Consider the following 14207-nt stretch of genomic DNA (forward strand, 5'->3'; position numbering starts at 1 on the left):
AAATAATAAGTTTGGTATTAATACGCTAAAACGTTACAAAGATATCCCCTCGCATCCATTTGAGCGTGCTCTTCTTCAAATTCGGCATTTGAAATGGTATGGTTTATCAAAATTCGGACAAACAGCCTAGCACGAGTTCGAAAAAGTAGGTTTTTCAAAAAATTTAAAATGCCGGAAACATTTTCATGATGGAAAAGTGAAATCGAAGCGTCTTGAGCAAAGGAATCAGAGGAAAAAGGAATTTCGTTTTTAGGACATATGGTTCAAAAGTTATTAACATAAACGTGAGTGCAAATTTGGGCAGTTGGTGGCACTAGAGGGTTTGAGGTAGAGATGCCAAATTTGCTGTGGTAACAGATCAGACCAAATTTCATATCTTTCATATCTTTCATATCAAGCAGTAATATGGGCTGCCATAGACTCGAGCATAAGCAGAATAATAATATTAATATTAGGAGCATTAACGAAAACAATATAATGACTTGAATTATGAATAAAAGTAATATTTTAAATTACCCATTTTATCCCAAGAAATCGCAAAATAAATCAGTTTAATAGAAGTATCAGTATTGGTATCAACAATATTGGACTTGAAATTATTGGTATCAGATCGTAAACAAAATAAATGCCCATACCTAACAATAACTAAAGCGCTTGGGGTGTTCATGTTGGATTTCCACGTATTATTAAAGTACTCTAGCAGCATTATCACAACATCCCTTCTCCTATGCATTTTAATAGCAAGGTAATTCCTTTTATAGTGATGTACAGCTTCTGTATATTGAATATATGTTGAGATGAATTTGAAGTGAACTTTATGTTGATAATTGTAGCATAATAGTGCAGGTATAAAGATAAAATGTTGATTTAGTAATAAGAGGAATATAAATTTTAGTTAAGGACCCTGATGAAAATTAACCATGGTTTTACTTTAGTAATAGTGTAGTAACTATGACTGCTGTCACCATGGCTTTCTGATCAGAAATCGTGGTTTTTGATACAATTGACCATGGCTTTATAACAGTAATACTGCAGTTTACATGTAGTAAGCATGATTTTACTACATATTGTAAACATGACAGTAATCATGTTTATATTGTGGTTACTATGATTTTACTACAAATGCCATAGTCAAACTATGGTTACTGTTGTAAAAAGATTATTGTTATTTAAGGGCAAACCATTTAAGTGTTTACCTGTCAAATCTTCTGCCATTTCCCAACCTTGCCACCAGAGGTTGAATTCTGACTATGATAATTCTCAGGTATTTCTCATCAGCCTAATCAGTGTTGTCTATTTAAGCAATGACTGCTCACTCAGTACGAAGTATTGTTTGTTTTACACTGCAATTCTGAGTGTTCATTATATAGTTCCTCTGTTAATTTTGTGCCCTGACTTTGTGCTCTTTGGATTTGGTTCTCAGATTTTCCTAGTGGATTGTTTTGCCTCTATTTCTAACTACTTGATGTTTGACCCTCTTCTGTTTTTTACCATTCTCTGGATCACCCCTATTGTTTGTCTTTATAAATCTCTGCACATGGATTAAAGTGCACACTCTCCACCTGGTTCATCACAGAATACTTTGCCTTCTTTGGACCCAGCAAAGATTCATTCTACGCTGGCTAATCAGGCTTCTTTGTTAAATGCTCACCTTACCTAGTTTGTAAAATTGACCACTCTTCTGGAGGAGATGAACAGACATTTCTCTCCATCTACACCTGCTCCCTCCCATGCAGAGAATATTCGGCCCACTCCCAGCATATCTCCGCAAACAACATTTAATCCCTGCCTGGCTCTGCCTGTGAAATTCGACTGTACCCCAAGGGCTTGTAGAGGATTTCTGCATCAATGCACTCTTTATATCTCCCAACAGCTTCATGCCTTGCCCACCGAGGAATATAAAGTGGCATTGATGTCGCCTCTTCTGACTGGAAGAACTTTGGATTGGTCAACCGCGATTTGGGGAAGAGATACCGCAATTTGATCCTCATTGGAAGAATTTAAGAAATGCCTGCGAGAGGTTTTTGATCATCCACATGAAGGCAAGGAAGCTGCTGAACAATAGCATGCTCATCGACAGGGACATAAAACAGATGTGGATTATGTACTTACCTTCCGAACACTGGCAGCTCAGTGTGGGTGGTAGGATGGTCCCCTGAAATTGTTTTACCAAAAGGGATTAAACAATGCTCTTCAAACAGAGCTGGCTGAGGAATGATTGATCATTTTACCTCTCCCATAAAAACTCAAGTTGGTGCCATTCGTGTTGAGAAATGTGTTTTTCTGGTCACTCAAACTTCACTCAACCCTTTAGTTTTGGGATATCCATGGTTGGTGGTTCACAACCCCGAAATCTCTTGGAAGGAGGGACAGATAGTAAAGTGGAGTTCTCATTGTCTTCGCTCCAGTAGGTAACCAGAGGTAATTCACAGAATTACCAATGAATCCAAGTTGTTCCTTCAAATTCCCTCAAAATAAGATGACATTAAGTAAGTCTTTAGTAAAGTTTGCTCTACTCAATTACCTCCTCACAGAATATATGACGCTGCCAATGACCTCTTACCAGATACGGCATCTCCTAAGTCAAAGATCTACTCATTATCACTACCTGAAACCCTGGACATAACAAATTACATTGACAAGGCTCTGAGGCAGGGTTTCATTCATTCCTTCACATCTCCTACATCAGCTGGGTTCTTTTTTCGTGGAGAAGAAAGACAGCAGTCTCAGACCTTGCATCAATAACCGGGGTCTTACCAACATCACAACAAATTATCCCTAACCTCTACCATTGGTGCCAATGACAGTAGTACAGTTGTGAGGAGCCTTGTTTTTCACAAAGTTGCAGATACATAATGCCTATAATTTGATTCGAATTCGAGAGGAAGATGAGTGGAATACAGCTTTAAGTACCCACTGTGGGCACTATGAATATCAAGTAATGCCTTTTGGCCTGTCCAACTCACCATCTGTTTTTCAGGCTTTCATGAATGACATCTTCAGAGACATGATTGGACAGTTCATCATTGTGAACATTGACGACATCTTAATCTACTCACCTATTCTCGAAACCCATGTCAAGCACATCTGTAGGGTTCTTGACCCATTGAGAGCCACCTGTAGGTCAAGGAGAATAAGTGTGAGTTCCACAATTTCGTCATCACATATTTAGGGTATATCATTGGACCTAATGGAATCGCCATGGACCATTTTAAGGTTCATGAGGTCCAGAACTGTCCGACATCTAGAACTATTAAAGAACTACATAAGTTCCTGGGTTTTGATCATTTCTATTGCAGATTTTCATTTCAGTAGTTTGGCTTCCACTCTTACCATTCATCTCAACACCCATTCTTAAACAACATAATCCAGGGTTACCATTCATTGTGGAGGTGGATTCAGCAAGGAGTGGAATTGGCGCCATCCTGTCCCAACGCCAAGAGTCTACTCACAAACTCTTCCCTTGTGCATTCTTTCTCGCAAATTAACTCCCTCCAAATGATATTATGATGTGGGAAATCATGAGTGACTCGCAATTAAGGCAGCCTATGAGGAATGGAGACACTGGCTTGAGGGCGCTAGACATACTTTTCTGGTATTAGTGGATCACCGAAGTCTCGAGTATATTCTGAGCTCTAAGAGACTGAACTCACATCAACAACTATGGGTTAATTCTTTTCACATTTCAACTTCAATCTTTCCTTCAGGCCTGGCTCCAAGAACATCAAGGCTGACACTCTGGCCTGCCTTCATGGCTGTTCACGGGAGAGTTCTACGGACATACCCATCATTCCATCCACCATAATCCTATCTTCCATAAGGTGGCAATTCATGAATGAAATACAACGACATCGAGGAATGCCCCACGAATAAGGTGTATGTTCTCTGAGAATTACTGGGCCAACTAATTAAATGGATCCATTGAATAATGGATCCCAGGCATTCATCGAACCATAAACCCCTCACTAACCTGGAATACCCGAGGAAATCGTTTCAGACTGAGGACCCCAATTTGTATCCAGAGTGTTGAAAGAATTCTGCAGCCAGCTCGAAATTAATGTGTGCCTTACCTCCCGTTACCATCCTCAATCCAATGGGCAGGCAGAATGGCTTAAGCAGGAGGTGGGGAGATTTCTACGTACCTATTGCCATAACAACCAACACGAAAGAGCCGTTACTTACCGTGGGCTGAGTATTGTAACACCTCCTCTCTTTTAAAGATATTACTCTGAGGGGGTTCAACAGATTTTGGACATGTACTGATAAATAAATCTCTTCAGAAAACAAATTATATTTTTAAACCTATTTTATTTTCCCCACCAGTGCTTAATACATGTGCCAAACAGATAATAAATAAACTCTCAAAAGTCTTTGTCTCTTCAATGAGTCAAGGAGATGAAATAAACTTATCGTTCGAATGTCCTGTCTTTTGATAAGTTGAAGTGATGATGAAGATGCAATGAGTTTCAATTCCACCAAGCTATTTGAAGGCGTTGCAATGATTGTAATCCTATAGTACACAGTGTGAGAAAAGGCTGGCATAGAATCAACAAGTTTCTGTAAAAGCTGTGGTGAAAGTTTTCTCCAGGTTTCAACCACCAAAAAAATCTGTTCATCCACACTAGATCATTGACAATCTGACATTTTTTCCATACACTGTTATCCCTGAAATTGTTTTAATTCAAACTACTTAGGTACAATAAACATAAACTCCAAAATGTTTGCACAATTACTCCATGTTTTTAGTTTGTTGTACGATTTGCATGATACTTTTCATTCTATTGAATTGTTTAGATTGAATGTACTTAAATTAGCTTATTTTAGTCTGTTGTCAATGCAACGCAATACAAGGAAGATGTTGATTGGCTCTTTGAACTGACGTCAGACATGGATGGAGCGCGCATTTTCATCTGTTCATCTGGACTTTCATCATGCACGTTTTCTGGTGAGTAGTAGTACATTTTGGTCTGAAACAGCGAATACGTTATAACACATAGATAAATGAGATGTATAAGATTTAGCCAGTAAAACTATATGTAAGTTTAGGCTGTGTTTACATGTTAACGTTCGCCATCGTGTTGTATCGATCAGTCGCAACCAACACTTTTTTAAGTTAGTTCTGATACGACATATGCTCTTTGGGATCGTCACATTTAAAATCTAATGCTTATCCTTTTTTGATCAATAATTCTCATTAAACAAATGAACAAAAATGTCGTCTGTTGTGTAAAACGATATCTTTTTTCGATGGTGTTTTTGCATCTTGGCGGTTTGCCATATTAGAAATGTTCAACATGGCTTAAATACAGCGCAACTTTATCATTAACCTTTTAGAATTTTTTACATTTCTTTGTGAGTGAAGTATTAAACAAATAGCTTAAATTGAAATTCGACTGCCCGCAAGAAATACTAGCCCATGTAGTAGTCTAGCCAAAGAAATGCAACCTCCTCGTGCTCATCAGCGTGGTGTTAGCTAGTACATTTCAGTTAATGCGAGTCTAGTGTATCATGACATGCTAAATAAATAAATGGATAGCTAGATAGTACTTTATTTTGGATATAAATTTTGTAGATACAGATAAAAAAAAATATAATTTTTTTCTTGATATGTAAAAAGCAATCTAATGTTTTTTTGTTACTCTGCAGATTCAAGTTCAAAGCAAGGCTAATCAAGATGATCTGGAAATGTAAGTATTGCATATTTGCTTGTGACAAAAGGGGATACTTGTTCAAACATTACAGACTTAAACATGGGAGCTATGCAAGAAGCCAGCCTTTTCCATGCCTATATCAAGAATGTTTATGTAGTTTTAAGTCTTTCAATAGCCTTAAAATACACTTATCCCGTTTTCATACAGCAACTGAAAAACAACAATCGGAGGGAAAATTTGAAGACAGCAATTGGTGGATGAAATGAAGAGAAAAAACCCTGATGCTGTCTTTATTAATCAGAAGATGGACATGACTCTGTCCTTGAGGAGAAAGTATGTTGTGATCAACAAGCCTCCTGTAAGCCAAATACTTCAACGTTGGCCAGACTTTTTAGAGAAAGTCAGGTAAAGGGAAATGCCTATGTTTGCAACATTTGTACTGAAATGAGTATTGATAAACATGATGGTTAGATATTAATTTTAAATTTGTTCAATTTTGACAGTTCTCGTAAAAAATGCTTTTTTCCTTTACTATTTCAGGTGTATCAAGAATTCAACCGGGTGGTTGGGAAGAACCTTAAGCAAGAATTTTATGGGTCTCTTGATCGTCACTGTCCTCAACTGATTCAGATCTTCAGGTCAAAGAGAGATCTCACCGGGCAGATTTTGAGCGATCTTCTGCAACAAGCCAAGGTTTGTACATTTAAGTTGATGCCATTGGTTGCTTAATTTTAAAATGCAGTCTGATATGATTATTTTCAAAAGGGTTAGTTTACCCAAAAATGAAAATTCTGTCATTAATTACTCACCCTCATGCCGTTCCTCACATGTAAGACCTTCGTTCATCTTCAGATCACAAATTAAGATATTTTTAGATATCGTTCCATAGACCTCCACTTTCAAGGTCCAGAAAGATAGTAAAGAAATTGTTAAAATAGTCATATCAACTATAGTAGTTCAACCTTAAAGGATTAGTTCACTTCTGAATGAAATTTTCCTGATAATTTACTCACCCCCATGTCATCCAAGATATTCACGTCTTTCTTTCTTCAGTCGAAAAGAAATGAAGGTTTTTGATGAAAACATTCTAGGATTTTTCTCCTTATAGTGGATTTCAATTGGCCCCAAACGGCTGAAGGTCGAAATTACAGTTTCAGTGCAGCTTCAAAGGGCTTTTAACGATACCAGATGAGGAATAAGGGTCTTATCTAGAGAAACGATTGGTCATTTTCTTAAAAAACAACTGTATACTTTATAAACACAAATGATCGCCTTCCAAGTGCTTCCGTCTTCCGTATTCTTCAAAAAGCTTTGCTGTATGTTCTACACAAAAAAAAAAACGGAACTGGCGCCACGTTAGTTTTGTAAATTCAATAGGGAAGGCATAGGACATACAGCGTAAGCTTTTTGAAGTATACGGAAGACAGAAGCACTTGCACGGCGATCATTTGTGTTTATAAAGCATATACATTTGTATTTTTTAGAAAATTACCAATCGTTTCTCTATATAAGACCCTTATTCCTCGTCTGGTATCGTTAAGAGCCCTTTGAAGCTGCACTGAAACTGTAATTCTGACCTTCAACCATTTGGAGGCCATTGAAGTCCACTATAAGGAGAAAAATCCTGGAATGTTTTCATCAAAAACCTTCATTTCTTTTCGACTGAAGAAAGAAAGACATGAACATCTTGGATGACATGGGGGTGAGTAAATTATCAGGACATTTTTATTTGAAAATGGATTAATCCTTTAATATTATGAAGCGACGAGAATACTTTTTGTGCACAAAATCCTCTCTTCTGTCTCATTCTCTTATAATGCTTAAGTCCAGAGCTTCCAGGTTCTACATCAATAATGAGTCGACATTCTGATGTAGAACCTGGAAGCTCTGAATGTAAACAGTGTATGAGAATGACACAGAAGAGAGGATTTTGTTGAATAAAGTTGTTATTTTAGTTTTTGTGCACAAAGTATTCTTGTCTCTTCATAAAATTAAGGTTAAACCCCTGCAGGCACTTCAACTGTTTTAACAATGTCTTTACCTTTCTGGACCTTGAAAGTGCTGGTTAAATTGCTGTTTATGGACAAGTCAGATACCTCTCAGATTTCATCAAAAATATCTTAATTTGTGTTCTGAAGATGAACAAAGGTCTTACAGGTGTGGAACAAAATGAGGGTGAGTAATTAATGACAGAATTTTAATTTTGGGGTAAACTAACCCTTTAAGACTGTTAAGTAACAGTCAAAAGTATGATTCATAGAAATTGCCTTCCTTTCATGTTGACAAATGATACAATGTTTTCTCTGCAATCACCACACCTCAGACCTCTGATCTCGTTGACATGCGATGTGTTGCCATGAGAGGGCTTACAGTACTTCTTGGTGATGACCCAGCTGAGTTCTTCAAAGCATGCTTTGTAAGTATTATTAATGCATTTTTACTGTCATAGGTTTATTGTAATATTTTCAGCTGGAAATATGTAACCCTTACTGTGCATTTATGTTAGTAAGAACAATAAAAAAAAAAAACACCAAAAACAATTATATTGTTAAAAGTTATATTTGACATAAATGTTGAATGAAATGAGTGTCAGTGAGGAGGAAGTTTTAATTTTAAATCATTCAGGAGAAATTTAAATTAATGTCATGACACCTTTGAAACACTAAAATACAATTAAGGTTAATCTCATAACGTTTTAGTTTAATCAGTAATTCATGTCATATGCAAAGACTTGTATGCAAAAGAAAAACATACTTAATGTTTAAATATAACTGAATTCCTGGATACACCTGTGTACATAATTCACAAAACAAAATGCTTGCATTCAACTAAACAAAAAAATGTCCAATAAAATTAATATCTAGAAAAAAACTGTACACTGCTAAAATGTATTTTAGTAATCTCCAATCTCTTGTCCAGGCTTCTGATGATGGAGACTCGTACCAACATGTGCCAGTTGGAATCCTCAGCTTAGAAAATTAAGATGTGGCTCTGCAACCCCTGTCCATCCATCTCCACCCATCCTCGGTGGGAATCATCTTGGAGGGGAATGTTGTAATGGACAATTTAGACAACATACCCCAGGCCATGTGTCTTCTTTTTGGTTTAACTTACGCACTGCACCTAGACTACCCAAAGTGCATGGGCAACACCTTTCTTTTCATTCAGCAAGTTTTGCTAGGTTTAGGAAAGAAGGAGTTGAAGGGCAAGATTCTGGCTGTTACAAATCAGCTTACCATGTAAACAGGTAATTTTTCTTCTGGAAACTCGTTGCCCTAAAAACGTTAATTTTGTATTGTTGAAAAAACAACATATTTTAAGTTTAATGTACCTAAAGTTTCAATTGCACTGCATTAAAAACTGTTAGTTCAATGAACTAAAAGTTTTCAATTAAATGCATTTGAAATCTTAAGTTCATTAAACTTAAAATATGCTGTTTTTTCAACAATACAAAATTAACTTTTTTAGGGCAACGAGTTTCCATAAATTTTTAAGTTCAATCAACCTGTAAGGGCTTACAGTGTAGGTGCTCTCACCAAAAAATGTAATCTTCCATCCTCCACAATTGGGTAGATTGGAAAAAAGTTTAAATATATTTTTGTATAATTGACAACATTTATTAAAAGCAATAGACAATGAACATTTTCATTAATAAAGTAACTTTGCAGAGTAAAGCAACAACTTGTTTAATTATAATTTTCAATAATCAGAGTAAGGACTTAATCAAATTAAGTTTTTTACATGACAAACTTCTTCACTTCTGTTAACATGCAATTTTCCACTTATTTGCTAAAAAACAAAACAAAAAAGAACATCAAACAAACAGGGGAAATGCCTACTTCTTTAATTTTTATATTTACTAATGTGAAATTTGAAACTTCATATTGGTCAACAAGCATCAAGTTACAGTAAACACAAACACTTTACTGCCAGTGCTGACAGACCCAAGTTAAAAGTTAATCTAATAATAACAACAGCATAACAGGTCTGGATTACCTCCAACATGCACGTACCACTCTCATCATCATGTTTCTCTGGTCTCCATAATTTGTTTGTTATGTGCTTAAAATTGTCTCCATTTCTGTATTTCTGATCATCAATATATAACGTGTTATGTTCATGTTGCACAAAGCTGTCAACATGAAATTTTCTTGAACAGCATGTTTTCAAATCTGTACATGAGCATATTACCTTTCGTCCATGTGCAGATCTAGCACATGCACACTTTGGTCAGAATGAAAGAAATGAGGTAAAAGTGTATCTACACCTGAATAACCTCAGTATTTCACATATCTTACTGTAATTATGGTTAATCCCATTATAAGGATCAGGTCCTGGCTAAATTAATCTGACAAGATGCGAGCTGAGAAGTGATCATCTGTGTTTTGTGACTGCTAATGGGTCTGTGAATAATGTATAATGTACAAGGAAGGCAGCCGGTGGAGTTTCTGGTGCGCCCCAATGGGCAAGATGATGCCCTCTAGGGAGATGGTACACATAGACTGTGTACTGCATGTATAGGGAGTGGTGGTACTGATAAGCATAATCACATTAACACAACTGCAGAATTCTATTTACATGAGCTACAGTTTAATTGCAGTACTGCCTTTATGGCATTATTATCATTATAATCGTATTATGAGGGTGCATGTAAAAGTGGCCAATGTCCTGATTATGAAAGGCTCATGGCTATATCCTGACAAAAGAATGCTCCTACCCCCAATACCGCCTGCCACCAACTCATGGTTCTGTGCGTACTAAAGCCTATTAGCTTCTTAAAAAAAGGTGACATTTCCTTCTAGATTTTCTTCACAAACTTCCTGTTTCAATAGCAAATATGTCAACACAGGCAAGAAAACTGCACTCGTCAAGTGATTTCATGGAGTCTTTAAATATAATAATGAATTGCATTTACTCAAGTACTTTACACCCCTGCAAGGCAATATCTCCTGACTCTGGCAAACTTTGAAGTTGATCACTTTCTCCCCTTTCAAGTTGATGTGAGTGCAGAGGGGGGAAAGCGGTAACTCCATCTCAGGATGCTCTCTGGAACCCATCCCAGTGGCACAATGCATGTTGGGCTTCACTGTATAAATTCCATTTTCATTACCTCCTGTAATAAATGCAGTGTGAATCCTGGGAGGCTGGGGCGGCAAAAATAAATATGATACATGAATAAAGGATGTCTCCGGGGAGGATGGGCTCCTCCTTTGTGAAGAAGATTGACTCCTCCAAGATGGGAAACATTAGGCAGGAGAAGCGGAAACATAAATAGAAACAGTGAGTGAGGAAAAGTCAAAACTCTCTGCCACACACTCCCCTCCTCAGTTTTCCTCTCAATCTGAGACCTGTAAACATTAACAGCATATTGCACTCACTCTGACAACTTTCATTGAAGGTCTGCACTTCATTAAACAATAGAAGAAAGATAAAAAAAATAGATGTTGAAACAACAACTTTCCTCTATCCACACAAAAAAAGAGACTGTGTTGCCAGGTTTACACTTTCATATAACCCCCAAAATGTAACAGTAATTTGAGTAAAAGATTTGAGATTTTGTTCTTACTGAAAGCAAAATTCTGCATGAAGCTACAAAAGATGTGTGAAGCAGGATTTAGACCAATGAGATTTTACTGATATTTTACATGATTTTGTCATGACCAAAAGAACTAGGTCGCGAGTACAAGCGGCCAAAATGGGCTTCCTCAGAAGGGTGGCGGGCTTCTCCCTTAGAGATAGGGTGAGGAGCTCAGTCATCCGTGAGGAGCTCGGAGTAGAGCCGCTTTCCTTTGCGTCGAAATGAGTCAGTTGAGGTGGTTTGGGCATTTGGTAAGGATTCCCCCTGGCCGCCTCCCTAGGGAGGTGTTTCAGGCACGTCCAGCTGGGAGGAGGCCTCGGGGAAGACCCAGGATTAGGTGGAGAGATTACATCTCCACACTGGCCTGGGAACGCCTCGGGGTCCCCCAGTCAGAGCTGGTTAATGTGGCTCGGGATAGGGAAGTTTGGGGCCCCCTGCTGGAGCAGCTGCCCCCGCGACCCGACTTCGGATAAGCGGTTGAAGATGGATGGATGGAGATTTTACTGTGGTTGGGACTACTTAGCTTTAGATTTTGAAACAACGCACTGTTGAATGGTTGAATAGCCACTAGGACAAGGACAAAGCTTATGGAACAGCATAGTGATACTTGTTTGGTTTTGTCTCCTATGATATTGACTGGTCTTACAAGCTTCCTGGTGTTCTGGAAATCCAACATTAACTTGCTTATTTTCAGCTTCAGCTTGTTCTCCACCTCAAGACAAGGTCCTCCACCAGCTCCCTGTTCTCAGTTCAACTCTCTTTTCAATGTATCCTTCAATGATAGAAGATTTTTAATGGCATGTGCTGTTTTACTGGAAATCTGTTGGATGCTGAAAAGAAAGGTAGGCAAGACAGTTCTCTATGGTGTAATTGTACTGCTCTGCACCAGGTGCTATACGACAGAGCGGAGCAGGAGAGGTTTGGCTGAAAGTCCAAGGGACTATTCTAGAGCGAGTGCACATCCCCCAGACTCAGGAAAAATGAGAGCAGGTGCTAAGAAACCTTGCAGAGGTCTGGTATCTTCATTAGGACCTGGAGGCTGTGTCCATACCTTACCCAACAAAAATTATAAAAGCTTATGTTTAACTATGTTGTGTTGGGTGTCGTCCAAATAAGCCTTATTGGGACCACCTGGCCGAACTAATAAACAAGGAAATGGGGTAAACTGGAGTCTGTCTGGGTTTTTGCTGTAGTACAAGGAGCAGTGTATACTAGATTCTCATACTAGATCATAAAATGTGTAGTTTATTGCTTAGGGAGGATAATACAGGATCTTTGTTCTGAGCCAGTTTATCCTTGATGGGATGCTGAGTTGTAATCTCCCAGTTAGAGTCTGGGTATGAGTTAACGTTCTGGTTTGAGTATGGATCATATGAGGTACCTGGGTTAGATCTAGGATGTCTACACCAGTGGGTAATAAAACGAATAAAACTACTTTGCTTACTCTTAACCATTAAGAGGTAGGTGTAGAGGGTATATGCAGGGTATATAGCAATTATAGAGACTTTTGTTATTAATAGAGTTGCTTTTGTAGCTACTATCATATTCATTCAAAGACTTCAATTAATCCTTAAAACGTTTCCAGAATTATGTTTTTGGTGTTACACAGATAAACACCACTTGAGCAACATTTCATAAAACATTGTTTTATGTTTGAGGATGGAATCCTCCAAGCTGTGGTCTGTCAGAATTATATCAGGATTATTTGCCTCTGGACATTGGTATTTAACAGTTCTTTTGCTGTATTGTGCACATTTTTGGCTGTATCTGAACCCATGGTTGCTTCCTTACTGCCTCACTGCCTTGCCATTCAATGACTTAACCATCTGGGGTCTGAGGGTATTTTGGGCCCTGGAGAAGTTTTGACATGCCTTGACATTTGTGCTTTTTTCAGTTGCTTAAAAACATAATAGCTAAAGTCTGATAACACTGTATTCAGCACAAACTGGGCTACAATAATATATGAGCAACATGTATGTACAGGTTTGTATTTTGATATTTTGATATTCTGAATTCTTTTTACAATTTAAAAGAACAGTTTTCTATTTGAATATATTGTAAAATGCAATTTGTGATCAAAGCTGAATTTTCAGCATCATTACTGCAGTCTTCAGTGTCACATGATCCTTCAGAAATAATTATAATATGCTGATCTTCTAATATGGGCATATTTTAAGTGCATTTTACTAATTTACACCTGAACACATATTTGCAAGCACGAGCATTGATGATAATGAGGCAGCATAAACGCTATTTAAAATATAATCTAAACATTCATGTAATTTTATATCATATTTATATTATACAGCATACAATTTAAATACCTGCTTTAGCTGAAACAGAATTTAAATTTAACTAAAACTTGCTTATTAGGAGTCATATCATATCATAGCATGTCAACTAATGAAAACTCAATGACTTACTCTTCTGAAATTGTATCCTCGGCTGAATCAAGTCTCTCTTCAAAATACAAATGTTCATCGGAGTCCCACTCTTCTTCTGAGGAAAATGTTAAATCTTCCATACTATCCTGGAGCATTCTCGTCTGTGTATCGTTGCAAACGCGCAGAAAAATGAATGAAATGTGTTTAAATCAAACCTCACAGTCGCCTGTGTATTGTTACAAACACGCAGAAAAGTTGAGTTGTGTTGTGTTTACATTAAACCTCACAGTCGGGGGCATGTACTTTGCGTTGATCGTCTCAGTACATTAGCGTATGAATGGCGCGCTCTGCTGGTGGGTGGGATCACATTACAGATAATTAGATAGCCTAGTAAAAACTGTACATCGCTTTGTTTCAAACAGATTGCATTGCAGAACATTTGTTTTAAATTTCAATTGTTTTATTTAAAAGTAGACATTTTAAGCTTTCTTTAGACATTTGTTTCATGTTTGTGTGATACGTTTTTGCGGAGTTTCAGTTTTGTGACGTGTTTCTGAATATGCTCGTGAACACAGAGACTGCTGAAAGCTCACC

General features: G+C 37.5%; 1 long non-coding RNA gene across 1 annotated transcript; it reads left to right on the forward strand.

The window, feature by feature from the left end:
* Positions 1-4932: 4932 nt before the first annotated feature.
* Positions 4933-8876, forward strand: LOC127658307 (uncharacterized). Its single transcript, XR_007972376.1, has 6 exons — positions 4933-4945; positions 5647-5687; positions 5859-6056; positions 6192-6344; positions 7975-8067; positions 8571-8876. It is a non-coding gene; the product is annotated as an uncharacterized LOC127658307 (long non-coding RNA).
* The last annotated feature ends 5331 nt before the right edge of the window (positions 8877-14207 follow it).

Source organism: Xyrauchen texanus, chromosome 17, assembly GCF_025860055.1.
Source record: "Xyrauchen texanus isolate HMW12.3.18 chromosome 17, RBS_HiC_50CHRs, whole genome shotgun sequence".
NCBI lineage: Eukaryota > Metazoa > Chordata > Actinopteri > Cypriniformes > Catostomidae > Xyrauchen > Xyrauchen texanus.